The 18878-nt window shown below is 36.7% G+C and overlaps 1 protein-coding gene across 5 annotated transcripts in view; it reads right to left on the bottom strand.

Annotated features, from left to right (window-relative positions):
• lrba (LPS responsive beige-like anchor protein) overlaps positions 1 to 18878 on the bottom strand; it is a 270378-nt gene that overhangs the window by 250038 nt on the left and 1462 nt on the right. The window lies entirely within an intron of this gene.

Raw genomic sequence — 18878 nt, forward strand, 5'->3', positions numbered from 1 at the left:
TCAAGGAAATGTCTCATTTTCTAGGTTCCGTTACAAGCTGTTCACACATTGGCAATAAAAATGCGATAAATACATGAAAAATCTTACATATAGCCCCTTTAAAACTGTTACTATTGTCAAAGAAGTGAACGTGTGCTTCATCAGAATATTCTTGCTTTTTTTATTCCATTTTTTATTATTATTATTTATACTTTATTGGTTGATTATTATCTACTCTTTTAATGGTTGTTTTAAATGTTCTGCTGTTTTATAACAAGTGAATGTTTGAACAGTTTTTTGGGGTTCATTTTATCTGAATTTGTAACCTTTATATTTTAATCCTTTTTAGACACAATGTATAGCATGCATTATATAGACTTCAATTAGCTTATTATTTGAAGCAGAGCACTGAGTAAGATTTAGGCTCCTTTCTAAATAAAATTCTGACAAATAAAATAATTGACAAATGAATTTATTATTAAATTAATTGATTATTGAGCTTCTGCTAGGGCTGGACAATAATTCAATATCAATATATATCGCGATATATTTTTTTTCGATAACGGTGATATGATTTTTAAACGCATTTCCGGTATTTCGATATATACATTAGAACATTTCTCACTGACTTGAGGCGCAGCCGTTAGAAAGAGCAGAACGCGATTGGCTATTTGGCAACAAATAACAAAGAAATCACTCACTGCTCTTGACTGAATAGATTTTGTAACTTCAATAATGATTCATCTTTATTTATTTTATACAGTAAAGATACTATGCAGTGTTATTTTATATTTGATTACTTTATCCATTTTCTGTACCTGAAAACTACTGTTAGATACCTGAAAAACCTGAAAAGCACTGTTTATTTTATTTGAATATTTGCTTTATTGTACTTATTTGTGATGTTGCTTGTAGTTTGATCGTTTGTTCTTATTTTCTTTATTTTTATTTGACAGTAGTCCTATTTTTAGTGTCACGGTTTCTGTACGGTTCGGTACATACCGAACCGTACCGAAACCGTGACCCTAAAACCGTGATACGAACCGAACCGTGAGCAATCTGAACCGTTGCACCCCTAGTGTCATCAACACTCAACAACGTCCCTGCCCCAGCAATGTGTTTTTGTTGTTTCTCACTGTTTTTACTGTTCACAATCTTTATCTTGGCTGAAGCACTTTTGTTTTAATCTATATTAAGGATAATAAAATCAGCCTACGTTATAGTTTAATGTTAAAGATATTAATATTACTAAAGTGAGTGAGTCTTATGTTTATTTTTTATGTTTTTATGAAGGCTAAATACAAATAAAAGCTGAACATAAATTTATTTGTACGGATTTTATTTCTAAAATATTATATAGTTTTATAGGAAGAGATTTCATAGATTTGGCAAATTCATTTTTCAGACGTTTGTAGGTACAGACATCCGTTGTAGCCGTTTCTGAGGCTATTATATAGTTCATATCGATATCGGAATTATATCGTATCGACCGAAATTAAGAATTATATTGTGATATAAATTTTGGCCATATCGTCCAGCCCTGCTATGCTTCCACTAAATATCACTTCCACTACATATCTGAGCCACAATCAGTCACTGTGGCAAAGTTTAGTGTTACTGTCTCATAATGAATGCTTATTTAAAATCAGATTATCTGACCTGTTGTTTCAATCTCTCTACTGATCTCAAGCATTTCAGTATTTTAAATAGACACACTGGTATGAGATGATTCAAATCATTGTGCTGAGATGCTCGCCTACACTGAAGAACAACAGGTAAAAGCAAGATTCTCCATTAGATTAAACCCAGAATGTCTGTTTTGTGTGGACAACATATACATTTAAAGTAATGGGCACAACAAGTTGGGTGCTGTTGTAAAAAAAAAAAAAAAAAAAAAAAAAAAACAGAACAAGAGACAGATGGGGAGTAAACAAAGTGCTTCATCAGCTGTGTGGTTTTATGGATATACTGTATGACACAATAAATCTGTTTGTAATACAGCTGTTCTTAAATGTTCAAAGAGAAGATTTGAAAGAAACAATCAATCTACAAGAACCAACACACAAGAAGCAGCATACATTGATTTATATATTTTTATTATCTTTCAACACACTACCATCCAGGCAGAGCAGTGTTTTGTGCTCAGAGAAGATGGCCATAAGTAGACCTAACCTATAAGGCCCATAGGGTCCTCAACCGCCCCTAAACTAGTAATGATGCAGTAATAATATTCATTTTAATATTAATATTATAATATGAGATTATAATATTATATTACCTCAGTAACACTCAGTAGTCAACTGACAATGGATGATGTTTGTTCTCTTTTAATATACAACATGTAGACTAGGGATGCTCATAATTAACTGGTTAACTGTTAACCGATAGCAAAATTTTAACTTGACTGCTAAATGGTTAAAAACAATAAGTAATTTTTAAAGTAATTTTCCAAGATAGTTCAAAACGATTGCCGCATGATTAAAAAAAATACTATAAATAAAAAAAATTTGACAGCAAAAAAAACAGATAAATGCACATTTTATTATTACATTCAGAAATAATGTAAAATACCGGTAAATGAAGCGAAATGTTAACAAACATTATACGTATAAACATAGCTATAGGCTATTTAAGTTCTCCTCACTCCACAATAAAATTCTTTAAATTTAATTGTATTCAGAACAGAACCAGAATGAAAAATAAAAGTAGCTATAAAGGTCAAGCCAAAACGAATTACCGAAACTGAAACAGAAACCAGCATTGGGCTCATGTAGCCTACCTCTCTCCTTTGGCACAACTTTGTACTTCACTCGTGTTCCAATGTCAACGTAAAACATCCTTCACATGCACAAAAATGTGCTTGACATAACACTACAGTGCTCATAGAGGCACAGATTGTACTACAGACTGTTTAAATTGAGCAGTGTAACTTGTTATACTGTATGTTTGGTTGACTGTATTTTATTTTGATAACCGTTTCCTTTCCATCAACTAGTTTTTGGAGCACATCACACAAATGAACCAAAAGTCAGCATAGTTTTTTCTTTTCTTTTTTTAATCTGTTAATTATTTAAGTGAAATATATTTCACATATTTATTCCTTTTATATATGAATATATTCTGTTTTTCTCCGTTCACAGAAGCGCTGCAGGTGCATGATGTGGCAATGTGTGAATCCTCATGTTCTGATGTTTACGCTGCTATTTGTGCACGTAAAACTATTAAAAAATATAGATATTTAATTGGTCACAGACACTTTCTAATGTAATTTAATTCTAATTTAAGAATCTTATCAGTTAACAGTAAATGAGCTTTGGTTGTCGATTAGGGAAAAATAACGAAAAGAACATCCCTAATGTAGACACTTTGGCATTCTGAAGATGATTTCTACAACAGCCCACATTCAAAGCCACTTCCCTCCTCTCCATCCAGCTTTTGTCTGCTGTATTTCCTGTAGCAGTATGTTTCTCACTACTGTGCTTGCATGCTTTAGTAATCACTGTTTAAGTGGGTAGGCCTGTATCACAATTACTATAACTCAGTGAGCTACTTTTGAGGTTGGCAGCTTTTTCCACATTGTCTCATTTCCAGCGGAATTAGGAAGAAATTAAGACCAACACCTTTAAGTGTGCAACACATTTTGAGACTGTGTGCTACAGTTGCAGTCATGAACTCTGTTAAAAAATATGAGGAATGAGCCAAATGAGAGAAGCTCATTAAAGTGCTCTGAAACCTTTTTAAAGTATAATAGCAGAAAACAGAGTTTCTAGCATAAACTTGAAAATCAACAATGGCTTTTGTATCCTGACATATTCATTTCCATAGGGCAAAAAGAAGAAGTTTGTCTGACAAATACACAATGCTCTTGTTGGTTTGTTTGTAACTAAATATCATGTCAGTATTCATGTATGTTTTCATGGAGAGATTAACCTAAGAAATATAAGGTTTTTTTTTTTTTAATTTTTAATCTTTGATAAAATTCTCAAAATGAATTCTGGACTGAAACGTCAAAAATCAAACAAAAAAAAAAAAACAGTCCAATAAAATATGCTTTACAGAGATATCAGTCAAATGCATAACCCACACCTACAAGTTGACCAGCAATTGCATACCTATTCAAAGCTTTTTTTACATGTCCTGGTAAAAATGTAGAAGGCTATTAGATTTCATGCATGCCAATCAGAAAGTAAGAAATGGTAAGCTTTTATTGCATTATTAAATGACTTCATCTGAAATTATATTATTTTTGCAAAAAAAGTTTTAACCTGCCATATATATTCGTGAAAATTCGTGGCAAATTTGAAACTATGCATTTAAACACTATACACGTCACACACACACACAGATAGACCTTTAGTTGGCGGCATCAGACCACAACACTTTGATGTTCTTGGCACACAAACCCAAAGAGAAAACATTTCTCATGTATTTTTTCTATCAATGTGCTGCAGGAAACACACAAATCAGAAACATAATGACACAGATATCCATGTGACATTTAACATTTTATAAAGGGATCATTTCTGAGACACTGACACTGACTGACATTTATTGAGCCATAATCTTTGGATGTGTACTAAAAAACAACAACATTTTACTGAATATTCTTTTCCGTTTTCTCACAAGAGGCCCCTGCAGGAACCGGATACGGTGGCACACTCAGGTGAACAAAGAATTCATTCTGTGAAAGCAGACAGACAGGCTTTCATGACCGTCCTTCAACACTCAATTTCATCCTAGTTCTCAAGTGCACATTCCAGCCAAACTAACTTCCCACAATTACCTGTATCTTCATCTCTAGGGTTACCGCTGTTGTATCATTTTTTAAAGATGCCAGTCCCACTTTATATTAGGTGGCCTTAACTACTATGTTCTTACATCAAAAAATAAGTACAAAGTACTTACTGTGTTCATATTGTATTGCAAAACACTTTTGCTGCTATTGAGGTGGGATTCGGGTAAAGTTATGGACAGGTTTGGTGGTATAGGTAGGTTTAAGGGTGGGTTAAGGTGTAAGAGATGGGTCAACAGTGTCATTATAAATAATTACAAATTAATTACAGATATAATTACATGCAGGAAATTTTTAAAATATAAGTACAATGTAAAAACATGTATGTACACAATAAGTGCATCGTATCAAATGATTAATTTAAATGTGAGTACATAAAGGCCACCTAATTTAAAGTGGCACCAAAATGCCCTTAAGTCTACTAGTCTATCTGCCAGTGACAAAAGTATATGATATACTACGACTGTCAGGCCTGGCCTGTGTCTTGACTAATATTTAGGCTATATTTTATGTGCACAGGAAGCTTCTCACTATATCCTTCCTTACTAGGACAAATAGAGAAGGGGAACAACTCTGTTTACAGAAAACACAATACAAAAGAGACATTGGTTATAGGGCTGGGCGATATATCGCATGCGATTGTCACGCACATTTCGTCAGTAAAGCCGGTTCCCTGATTACCGCGAAATCGGCATCACCTGCTTTCAAATGGAGCAGCATTTAATAGACAGAGCCGTAGATCACTGACAAGCTACACAATATCGCGTTCATTATCGCAGATGAATCGCCTTCGATAATGAACGCGATATTGCGTAGCTTGTCAGTGATCTACGGTTCTGTCTATTAAATGGCGCTCCATTTGAAAGCAGGTGATGGCGATTTCGCTGTAATCAGGGAACCGGCTTTACTGATGAAATGCGCGTGACAATCGCATGCGATATATCGCCCAGCCCTAATTGGTTACAAGCAAACATTTAAACTAATCCTAGAATGCAACAGTTTAAAGTTGTGCCACTTAATTACTGGTAATATGCATTACCATCTCTGAACAATTAAACAAAATGAAGCGGATGAATTTTAGGATGAATTTCATTTAATTTGTTGTTTGTACATCCCATTCTTCATGCCACTTGTTTAATATATAATGATTGACAGCAGGTCTAAGGTATGAGGGAGGATTTTGAAAAAGCTGCTTTCTACTAGCCAGGCTGCATAAAACAGTCAATTTAAAGTAAATCAAAGGTTTCGGTATATAACATTACAATGTTTTTATATTCTATGTATGTACTTCAGACAGTAAAATAAGCTGCTATAAACAGTAGGGCTGCTCCCAACTAAAGATTTTTCTAGTCAACTAATAGTCGTTCATCTAAGCCATTAGTCGACTAATTGCACGTTTATATTAATTTAATTATATAAATATACACTGGGAGGGGTTCAAACCAATTTTCATTTTGAATTGGTTCATTTAAAAGCAGACATTTCAAGCTTTCTATAGATATATTTCTCATGTCTATGAGGCAAGTAGCCTATACACTGAGTTTTGGTTTATTTTTGTGACGTACTCCAGTTCACGGAGACCAAGATGGCAGAAAGAACATCCTGTTTGTTTTCTCTATTTTACAAAAGCACAATGTTTTGTTGTTATTGTGAGTTAACACAAATAAAAGTAGACCTTTAACATTTTCAAATGGTGTATTACTCTTATCTGTATTAGTGCTGGGCGGTATGACCAAAAATTTATATCACGGTATTTTTCAAAATTATATCGGTTTCACGGTATATGACAGTATTTTTTTCCCCCTATGCATGACCGGGCGTTAACCACATTTTCTACTGATTGAGAGAGGAAATACTGCAGTAGATTGACTATTGCCCTGTTTTACTGGCATGATGAGTGAATATTGTAGAAAAATTACACACTAGAGTTACAGGTTTACAAAGCCCCACAAAATGATGCTGTGGGGAGACAACAACCATTAAAACACAGACCTGTAACACACTCATTACAGACACATGAATATTAAAATATGACCATGGAGACAGGAAAAAAAAAAAAAAAAAAAAAAAGAGTTGAGGACACCTTAAGCATTTTAGAAATCTAACCCTATATAACAACAAACTGCCAAAACGAGAAACACGGGAGAAACGCGGAAGAACATTTAAACTGTCTAAGGATATTTTCAGTACATTTCAGAGCACTACGGTCTCGGAACAAATGACACACATAAGTTTAACATAGAATAAAGCAGTTAAATGTTTGCCCATTCTTCTTTGGAATTGTCAGTCTATTTATTAACTAACATCATCTTCTGTGTAGCAGAATAACCCATCGTGTCATCGCGCAGAAACCGCTCTATCGCGCGCACCGCGTGTAGTTGAATTCTCCGCTGTAATCAAGGGCTGAATCCGAAATCGCCCCTTATAACCTCAAATAGGGCATTATTTGAGGCGACAGCCATTTGTAGTGGCGTCCGAAACCATAGTGGACGTTATTGAGTGCACTCATTCAATCTCACATTGCACCGCAATAACGAGTGTACAGCCGATGTTCACACAACGGCTGTCCGAATTCACCTCCTCGTTTTCATTTACTCTTTCAAGTGAACAATATAAGTGGATAACGTAGGGAATAGTGAATGAGGCTTTAGGTGGTGATTTCGGACTTACCATAGGCTGTGATGCGATCTCAGCTGTGCTCTCACTACAGTGCAACAGTGAAACGGGACCCTCTCAAACAGTGACGGGCTGCACCGCGTTCCAAGCGTTGGTTAAGCGACACATACCGGTATTGCGGTATCATCAAAATTCATATCATACCAAAAATAAATACCGGTATTCGGTATGAACCGGTATACCGCCCAGCACTAATCTGTATGATCAAAAAATTGAGTATTTTAAGTTGTTTCAGGTGCTGTTATCAGAAAAAATGCAAGAGATCGCACCAGCGCCTCCTTGTCATGCAGTATAAGCTCACTATACTTTAGCTTCCACACTCAGCACAAACACTTGGTTATGTGCCTAATAATAGTGCACATTTATCTAGGTTAACGTTAGAGCAAGTGGCCAAGTTGTTATTACTTACATGTTTCAAATGATACGCCATATTTGAGGTCGATGAATGATAGGCAAATGTTTGGATTTCCTGCCCGACATATCGCAATTACCACAAGGAACTGGCATTACCGATCTGTCCCTCACGGCCTGCGTGACATCACCACTTCGTGTAAAGGTTTTTTTTTTTTTTTCCTCGACTAACCAACTAATAAAATTTTGGTTGACTAAGCACCTTCTCGTCAACTAACGTTTAGTTGACTATTAGGGGGCAGCCCTAACAAACAGCCATGCAAAGAAGAGCAATATACCGTGACTGCCAGAATTTAAAAAAGAAAAAAAAAACACAATACAGGTTTTTGGTCATACCAGTAAGCACTAATTTGAAATTATTTTTCTTATCTTAAAACAGTAACTATAACTGTGCCACAGGCAAAGTTTCTTCTAATTATTCTAATACAGCAAAACAGAATGAAATCTAGTGCAATAAGTCAAAGACACACACACATTGTGTCACATATACACATATACATATTGTTTTAGTCAAGCAGACAATCCGAAAACACAAGCAGCTGGTGGACACTCAATCCTCAGGGCTGTGTGTGTTTGTCAGTACACAATGAGGGTCAAGCTCTAAGACTGCAGTATCTGACCCAACACTGGCCATATAAAGGAACAGAGGAAAGGTAAGCAGAAAGCAGACACCTCCATCCACCTCCACAGCAACAGAAAACCCACTGGCCTATTCAGTCCATGTTCAGGGCACTCCTGACATGCTTTTATGGATCTTTCGTTTACACAACTTTTTTTTCTTTTCCTAAAAGTGGTGAGGTCAGTGTAGGCAGACTCCTTAAAACCCACTAAAATCTTTTGTAACATTGAAATGATTGTGATAGGCTATAAAACCAAAGATCAGAGGTGGAGTCTGGTTTGTGTAGGTGGTTTTAGTAAACTTGATCACTGATGTGAATAACAGTGTACTGGTAGAGGTACATGCTATATCGGCCACATTTATCTATTATATACTGTATGATTGTGACACACATAACTATAACTGCATATTTACAGTCTGCAGCAGTCATAAATCAAGGCATTACCCCAGTGTCCTTTCTGCGTCATTCTATGGGACACTGTGGGAATAATGATCCAGATTATTTCCACCATGTATGCTTTAGCAGAGAGCTTTTAACATACAGTAAAAACATTCAATATAATTTGTTCGACAAGCTCAGTGTGGTTATGCTTTTTTTAGGAGATAGGGTTTTGATGATTGACTAGTTGCTAGTTGCAACTAGATTTTCTTTTAAATGAATGATTAGTCAACTCATTGTTCAGGCAACCCACTGACTATTCAATTCATAAAAAAAATTTTATACACCACAACTCTGGCACAGCCAGCTGATAGTTTTTTTTTATCTCCCCTTGTGTACTGAATGAGATACAGCATTTATGCGTGTGTTGTATGTGAAGTAAGGGGAAATAACGGTTTCTATTTAAAGCTGACACCCCACATTGAAGAACCTCATTTCATTACTGAAAAAAAAAAAAAAAAAAAAAGTTATCAAAAAGATTCATTCCATACGGAGCCAAGCAGCGAAAACAACATAACCTTGATTTAAAAGAACCACAGTGTAGAAGCACAGCCTGCACTGATCTAAAGCCAGTTCCATTACGCCTCACCACTACCGAAACCTTTAAAGCGATATTCCTACCAGCACCCAACATTTGGATGAAGGAGGTTTCAGTTACAAGCTTCTGCATCTATATCTGCTGAGGTAACAAAATCCGGGGAGGAGTGATAAAATATTCATTAGAAAACAGAGAGGGATGTGTTGCTCTTGGATAAAGCAAACAAATGAGACAGAAAGGGTGCAACAGACAAATGAATCCATCCAATCCAATTCCAATATGAGAAGGCAGAATGTGTGTTGTCACAACACCAAAATTTCAGTAGTCAATAGAAGTTAAAGGCACAATATGTAAGATTTTTGGATTAAAATATCCAAAAACCACTAGAACACTGTTATATATTTTGTTGACTAGTGTACTTACATAATTATCCCAAATGTTTCCAAGAACGTTTAAATCCAGAGAAATAAGCAATTTTAACCAGTACACGGACCATGTCCTTGCGTCGCTGACATCATGACATCAATGACATCATACCCGCGTTACCCTTGATTTCCAGTTTTATTTTGTAGAAACCATGGAAACACCAAAGACGCTTTAATATATTATGTGTTTCATTAGACAGGTGAGCAACTGTTTGGATACATTCATCAACAGAAAACTAATCAATGTTTATATTGTTATATAATGTTTATATAAATCAAGTTATATGACCAACACAGCAAGTCTTATTGTTTGAATCTCGTTTTTTTATTTACCATGTTTTAGCATGCTTAGGCATGGTATTGATCTAGCTTGCAGTGTGCAACAAGTGTCTCATACAGCCGCCGAGCAAATGCACAGAGTAGCACTATAATTTTAACACATAAATGTATCTAATATGATAAAACAGTGCTGTTTTACCCCGCACGCTCATGACTGAAAAAGCAGAAGTGCTCGTCTGCGTCATAATAAAAGCTCCACTGCTTTCGAGCCATGTGTCACGCTTGTCTATCATTAGCAATCGATCCATCGGCCTCGTTCAGCTCCAATGGCTTTCAGCCACACCCTGCTTCATACTACAGTAATGTTAATAAATCTTTAATACATTAGCTCATCCATTAATATGATTTCTGCGCCTTTAAATTTCACGGTTCTCTGTACCAATTTCAATACCATAGCAAAAACTGAAAAATCTGAAAATAAAAATATATTAAAGTGCATACTGCAGGTTAGAGCTTCAGTGATTCAATGTATAGAAAAATAATGTAGGAACTAGATTTTCTTTAAAATACACATATAAATATGCTACTTGGGCTTCTGGAGTCATTATCTGAAAAATGCCTAATCGGAAGTGACGTAACGGGAGGGAGTGCGGTCAATATAAACAATAGGAAAACAATGGATCGCAATGACAGTTCGGACGCTGAGGAAATTGTAAATGTTTATTTATACTCATATGACAGACTACAGCCATGCAATTAGCCTGCTATGTTGTCAAGAGAGCAGGGACAGGCCAGGATTAGACAGAACAATGATCAGAGGAGACAAATTGAGCCGTGGTGTGAGGAGAACCAGTGGAGAACAGGGCAGAGACCGGTGTTTGCTCGTAGATACACGTTAGCTAACGTTATGTAACACTGTGCTCAGATCACAATATTGTACAGATTATTATCATGTATCAGGCAACAACAAAGCTAGTATTGGTCATCTAGGAGTATTGATTACTAACAGAAACTAATAAACTTTTATCAGGCGTATGTCACACTCTTAGCCAATAAAATGAAAAACAAAGAAACACAACAGTGGCAGGTCTATTAAGCCCCGTTCATACAACCAGTAGTGGGAATGACCACTTACGACCTAACCGCCAGCCACTGGCAACATGCAGTGAAGTCGCTGGCAGTGTCAACACAGCTTCAGTCTGCATTTAAGGCCCCAGTACCAAAGTACTGGTACTTTTGACCTCACTAGTACTGCCAGATTCAAGTATCATAATACCAGTGTTTTAGACAGTCAGATGTAGTCCAATTCACTGACTAGCACCACTAGTACCAGGGCCCTAGACCAGTGGTTCTCAAACTTTTTAGCATGGAGTACCCCCTGAAGGGATTCCCATCTTTCTGCGTACCCCCTCTCTTCCACTTCGACTGCAGTCACACCTTTTCCATTAAGGTACAATATTTGCCCCCTAAATTGATTTTCCAGTGCATATTTTTACGTTTATGAATAACTTTATAAAATAAATAATGTTTATAAAAAATGTTTAATAGAGAAATATGCAATGAAGGTAAAACGAAGTGATACTTTTAAATATTAAACTAAAACTGCCAGTAGGTGGCAGCAAGTCACTGTTTTTATGAGTGAGTCATCGAGTCATTCATTCAGTAACGACTCTCACGATTCGTTCAAAGCCGCATTCGTGTGTTGTAGTTCTGCTCTGGTTTTCATTAGAAATATTTTTTCGTTGCAAAATAGAGTAAATACTGACAGTACTGTGTTTAAAATGTACGTTTTGTTTTTTGACCTGTTGTATAATAATGCACGTTTGCAGTCATGTGGATATTTGGGTACAATTGCATTCTTCCTCGTTATCAACATTAAATACAAGAACTCACAAAGGTATGTTTTTGTATCGAAGAAAGTTTGAGTCTTAAATTGATATAAATCCACTATCTGTGTCTATATTTGTTCTTCATGCAAGTGCTAAATCCCCACTTTTACAAAGGTGCATTGTCGAGAACGGCAGTAATTTAGCGCGATTTAAGGCAGCAGACTGCACGCAATCTATCATATGCATGCTGCTTGTGTGGATGCAGTCATTTTAGACTGCAAAACATGAGATAATTTGATTAAATGTAATGGATTTACGGCATTTTGCCAGTTAGAAATACATGCTCGGTTTTAATATTATGTTAAGGTATGGTAGAGTTAAATTAACTACTCCGCATTTTGTTCGCGTACCCCCTTTTGTCACCTCACGTACCCCCAGGGGTACGCGTACCCCAGTTTGAGAAACACTGCCCTAGACTGTGAATAAATGGCTTTTTTCCTGCTGGTGCAGCTTCTAAAGCCGAGTTCAGACTGCACGATTTTAGCCCCGATTTTGGCTCGCCGACAGGTTTTGAGAAATCGCCGACAAATGCCCGAAATCACAGGCAAATCGGTGCTCGTTCACGTGAGTGACAATCACGCAGTGTGAATGAGCAAAGACGCGATCTGAGAGAATCGCCGACGAGTCGCCGACACCCGTGAGATATTTGGCATGCTAAATATCTGGACCTGTTGGCGATTCAAAATCCTGCAGTGTGAAAAGTGTTCTGACTGAAAACTACATCGGCGATGACCGACAGCCAATGAGAGAGTAAGATGCAGAGCAGCGGGGAGTTCGGGGAGGAGTTATAGACCACAATATCAGAAAGCATGGCTTCGTTTCAGATAAACATTACAATTCTATCAAACAGAACCAAAGCACAAACATTTGCTTGACCATCCAACAGCAGCACATTGAAAAGTTATTTATTTACCTCCAACTCTCATTGCAGAACACACAATCCACAGTCTCCTCAACCATTTCCTCCTCCATATTCTTCTTTTCTTTTTCTTGTTTTCGCTGCAAATCAGCGCACAGGCAATTCGTATTGCAAGCTTCTTGCGGGCTACCGTTTTTAATAATAATAATAATAATAACTCCGGTCTTTCACGCGTGATATTGCGTTGTTTCCTTGTCACATCTCATGTGTTTTTGGTTGTGAAACGTAGTTTGCGTGCCAGACAGAGTTGTCGGCGATTCTTCCTATCATGCAGTGTGAAACCTTCTGTCGCCGATCCATCGTGCAGTTTGAACACAGCAGCGACTGAATGCTGGCCAAGATAGTCATGCAGTGTGAAAAGAACAGTGACCCGACTGCTTTGAAAATCGTGCAGTCTGAACTCGGCTTAAGGATGTTAAGGATGTCAAGGCTCTCTAAAACAAAAACTAGAAATACTCTGACAATACAGTAAAAAATAAGCCAGAACTGAGAATCACTTCCTACAAGTCAGGACCTGTACAGACAGGTGAGAGCAGGCTGGTCACCTGCTCTCATGGTTTCCATGGTAACAAAGACTGGTCACATGCTCGTTTGTTGAGCCCTCACCTCGGGCTAACCCAGGTGCTGTGCTACCAAACCACCTCCAGTCCCCAGAGACTGATAGAGGCACAAGAGTTGATACTGTTTCAATGAGATTCTAAAGTGTGTTTGAACAAGAAGAATAAGTGGCTTTTAATGAGGCAAATGCATATTTATTCTTTAATAAACCTTGTGCAGATTTACAAAACAAGAGCACTGCTCTCTTTGCTTTGTACTTTTTTATGTTTAAGGAGTTTATTCAGGCAGTGATCTCTGATCCGAGTCCAAGACCCAACCAACAGCAAATTACAGACAAAGCATATGAGACGGATAAAATAGATAGTGCATGGTGACACAATGACATGCAAAGTACCAGCAACAAAAAAACTGAAGTGACTGTTTAACTAGATGATAAAATGGCCACAACTCTGTTTGTTAGTTCCTGTGCACCACCATTCATGCTGTAGAAATACTACTGCCTTACACTACAGCTGAGGACAGAGTGAGTTTATATATAGTCATTTATTGCACTCCTGAATTATTTAGTCAATCAGCACTCAATTCTTTTACACGCTGTTCTTCTCATGCTAAAACCCCTCTTAATCCCTTGAAATTCTTCATGGTGACTAACACTAAATGAGTGCACTCTGACAACATGACGTATCTATTGCCGAATTGTAAGCAATGCTGTATTTCACTGTGATTCTATCCATGTGCTGGACATCTCAAACAGCAAATCAAACTAAGCAGCATGGCACAACCAATTATTTTGCTTTCATGCTCCAATATACTATTTTAGAAATGGAGATGAATCAAAGACCTAGTTTTGTTTGGTCTGGCAGATTATCATGTTTTATAGGTTAAGCAGGTAATTTCATGAATTTTTATGATATATTTGTTTTTCTTGAGCACTCTCTCGCTAAGTTTTAGAATTAAATGGTCCATTTTGTGTTGCTGCAGCTTTAAGAAACCTCCCCTTTGCATGTGAAATGAGCAACAGTGCAGACTCTGAGTGATGTCCAATGGTACTCTCAAACCCATTTGCTGTCATGTATATATGTATATATCAAATATAGGTTTTAACTCCCACATAAACATGAGCAGTTGTGTGCTGTCAAATTCATCCCTATGCAACTTTGATGTCACAAAGAAGTTATTAACAGGGCACTTCAGTAATTTTGTTTCAGGAAATGTTCTGTTCAAGATATAATGAAGTTTTGAGCCTAAAACAATGTGTTACAGTCCTAATATACCAAGCTCTTCTCAAAAGATGAAAGAATATTTGATTCCTCATGATATTACCCCTTTAAAGTGTCATTCAAGATTAAAATTTCACGGCTTAAATACCAGTCTGTTCTAGTGATCGACCGATATTGATTTTTTATAACCGATACCGATACCGATTATTTGCATGTTTATGTACCTGATAACCGATATGCAGAACCGATATTTATTTACTGTTATACTTCTGTTTTTGACAATTATTACAACACAAATGAGCTGAACAAACCATTTTATTTATAACAATCACTCCCTCCTTGCATACAAAAAAAAAAAACTTTATATTTATACACAAATAAATAGAGGGGTCTGAGTCCAAAAATTAAAGTGCACTTAACAAATTTAATCTAACGTTAAATCATGAAATGCCAACTGACAAAGTGCTGTTTGACTATAACTTAATCAACCGCGGTCGCGCATGGAGATAATAAATAATTCATTTCCACAAATAATCTAGGGTGTTTAAACAAGATAATCTTGTCAAAAGTTTCATTCAGTGGCTGTGCTTAAGCCTCCTGATCATCCGTCAGTTGCTAAGCAATATGAACGAACTTTTTCTTCTAGACTAATGGTGAGCAAATACAACAGATAGAGAATTAAATTCAGCGCTTTTATTTTTAACATGCACTCATTCATGTCTGTTTTATTTAATTCATGTAAAGTTACGTCTTTATTGGGGCAGGACATGACGAATTACACTACGTGACTCAATGAGTTCGTCTCAATTGTTTAGAAACAAGCTGCATAAATTAACTATATCAGGAATTTATGTCTCAGATCTCATTTGTGCATGTCTGTTATGTTAAATAAAGTTGATTAATTAAAGCAAACCAAGTAGAACATATACTTTACCTGTGCACTGAGTTGTTGTTGACTGATCTCCTCAGACGCCCGGGCTGCAATGGCGGAAATCTCAAAACGGCCACAAGATGGCGCCGTAAATCGGCGAATCCGATATTACAAAACCGATACCCGATTATGGAAAAATGCTTAAATATTGGGAAAAATATCGGTAAACAGATACATCGGTCGATCACTAGTCTGTTCCTCATACAAAGCCATCAAATGGCTTCGAAAGTCTTGGATTAGTATGTTTATGGTGTATGGTGAGTATCATAAGGTATGTTTACCTTATGATACTCAAATGCAGTCTGCATTTGAGTATCATATAAGGTAAGATGCAGATTTTTTGAAGTAATGCTGATGAATGCTTTAATAAAGACCTCTATATTCAGTTTTTCAATGACATTTTGTCAGACAAGGTGAGCAAAAGGATTTTTGCGAGACAGTCCCAAAATGGGGAGCTTTGTCCCGCGTCCTGCAAGACGTAAGCAGTGTCCCGCACTTCATTTATGTCTGTAGGCTGTTATTTTTTTATAATACTAAAAAATGCTTTAAAAATCCATTTGCACAGCTGTAATGTTCTAGCTAGAGTGGAAAGTATCCAGCAAACACATTCGTAGAGAGGGTTTTGCCAGATCCAACAGAAAAACTAATTTCTGTTAAAGCTGTTAATTTATTAAGCAATATCTTATGCAAGTTTTTCCTTTGTGTTTTATATAATGACCACTAGGCATATGTTTTCTTTGGACAGAGTATAGTCACAGAGCCGGTGACAATTAACAAAGCTTATTTGGCAATTTAAAACATTATTATCCAAAGTAATGGCAAATAGGCTCATCAATATGTACATAACAGCAGTACATTTCTCTCTCACACGTGTCTTGCACTGTCCCACAAAATCACATCTACTGTCCAGCAAGGCGGTCATCCTAGTCAGTGAGCGTCAATAACGCCGTGCGAGATCGGCTTTTGAAATATTAATTTCTCAAAGTCATAAAACAGATTCAACAACATATAAAAACGAAATAAACTTTAGAGTAATTTAATGAAAAAGGTGGAAAATTAAAAACATGTTGAAAAACCAAACTTTATTTGAAGTCGTGTCATCTAAAATTCTAATGCAGTCAAACAGCTGTTGGCAGGGGGTGCTTCAGCACCCTCAGCCCCCCTATGTCTGACAAATTCTGGTCCCCCTTCCACTTTCACCGTATGACTGAGAGCAGTTCAAACATTCTGCTAAGCATATCAAAATTCATACAGATTTGAAACAACTTAAAGGATTAGTCCACTTTTAAATACACTTTTCCTGATAAATTTACTCACCCCCATGTCATCCAAGATGTTCATGTCTTTCTTTCGTCAGTCGAAAAGAAATGAAGGTTTTTGAGGAAAACATTCCAGGATTTTTCTCCTTACAGTGGATTTCAATGGCTACCAACAGATTGAAGGTCAAAATTACAGTTTCAGTGCAGCTTCAAGGGCTTTAAACGATACCAGATGAGTAATAAGGGTCTTATCTAGCAAATCGATCTGCCATTTTCGAAAAAAAATACAACCGTTTATGCTTTATAAACAAAATATCGCCTTGAACGTACTTTCCGCTTCCGCATTCTTCATAACGCTTACGCTGAATGTTCTACGCCTTCCCTATTCTACTTAGGGAAGGAACGCGGCTCCAGTTTCGTTTTTTTCCGTAACTTGAATAGGGAAGGCGTAGGACATTCAGCGTAAGCGTTATGAAGAATGCGGAAGCGGAAAGTACGTTCAATGCGATATTTTGTTTATAAAGCATAAACGGTTGTATTTTTTTCGAAAATGACCGATCGATTCGCTAGATAGGACCCTTATTACTCATCTGGTATCGTTTAAAGCCCTTGAAGCTGCACTGAAACTGTAATTTTGACCTTCAACCTGTTGTTAGCCATTGAAATCCACTGTAAGGAGAATAATCCTGGAATGTTTTCCTCCAAAACCTTCATTTCTTTTCGACTGACAAAAGAAAGACATGAACATCTTGGATGACATGGGGGTGAGTAAATTTATCAGGAAAAGTGTATTTAAAAGTGGACTAATCCTTTAAGGGTGAGTAAGAGTAAATGATGACGGAATATTCATTTTGCACTATAGGTGAACTATCCCTTTAAGGGCATGCACTGCATTCAATTATAACGCCCTGTATTTTAGAGGCAAGAGCATGTAGGCTACATGTCACCTATGCTGTCTAGTGTGCCTACCATCTCTCAGCAGCATTACATCATAATAGAGCACACTGTTGCAGCACGTTTCTTACTTCCTTATTGCACTCATTCATTCATTCTTCAGTGTCATTTCACAACACTACAGGACCTGCCAACAAAATCTCTCCCAATCAGATTCGGCTACAATGTGGGTCACATACAGGCCCTCACTCATTCTTGAAACTCAGCTAATGTATAACAGGGGCTTTCAACTCGTTTTTGCACGTGGGAGGAGGGGAAAAAAGTGTGCGATTTCCAGAAAGCGCTAACGGACTTCCTCGTGTCTGGGGCTGGTCAACAGAAATGAGCTGTTATTACAACATAGAGCTGTGTTGAAGTGATCTGTGAACTCTGACTGCTCTCATACATAATCTACTTTAAACTGTAAGACAAGTTTAAAGCTGACAGAGCATTGACATCATTTCAAGGAGATTGAACATTAGGTCACTGCTAAAAAATCAAACCAGGTTCCTCACACTCTGTAATCCTTCATCATGGATTAATGGATAATAGCTTCACATAAGGACTGTCTGCAATGACAGGAGCAGGGAGAAACAATCTAAAACAAGCAGTGTGAACATAAACAGGTTGACCGACCTTTAAAAATATCACCACAAACCTAGAAACACAGACAATAATGCAGAAGAACACAGAGCCCATTATTAAATGTTTTCAATCCACAGTATTACAAATACCTCCACACACACTTGCTTGCAAGTACTGACTCTGCTATACACACTGTCAGAAAAAAAAAAAAAAAAGAAAAAAAACTATGGGGCAGTACCATTAAAAAGACAATTATGTACCTTCTCTAGTCCTAAAAGGTGGATAGAAGTACCTATTAAGTTGTTCCTTTAAAAACTGTAAAGTCGGACATATGAAATCATAGGCAGAAAAATATTTTGAATTTTTTTTAAATGGAACAGTTTATTGAAACTTTAGACAAAAATATTTTTAAAAATCTAAAAAAAG

This window comes from Megalobrama amblycephala, linkage group LG7, assembly GCF_018812025.1.
Source record: "Megalobrama amblycephala isolate DHTTF-2021 linkage group LG7, ASM1881202v1, whole genome shotgun sequence".
Taxonomy (NCBI): domain Eukaryota; kingdom Metazoa; phylum Chordata; class Actinopteri; order Cypriniformes; family Xenocyprididae; genus Megalobrama; species Megalobrama amblycephala.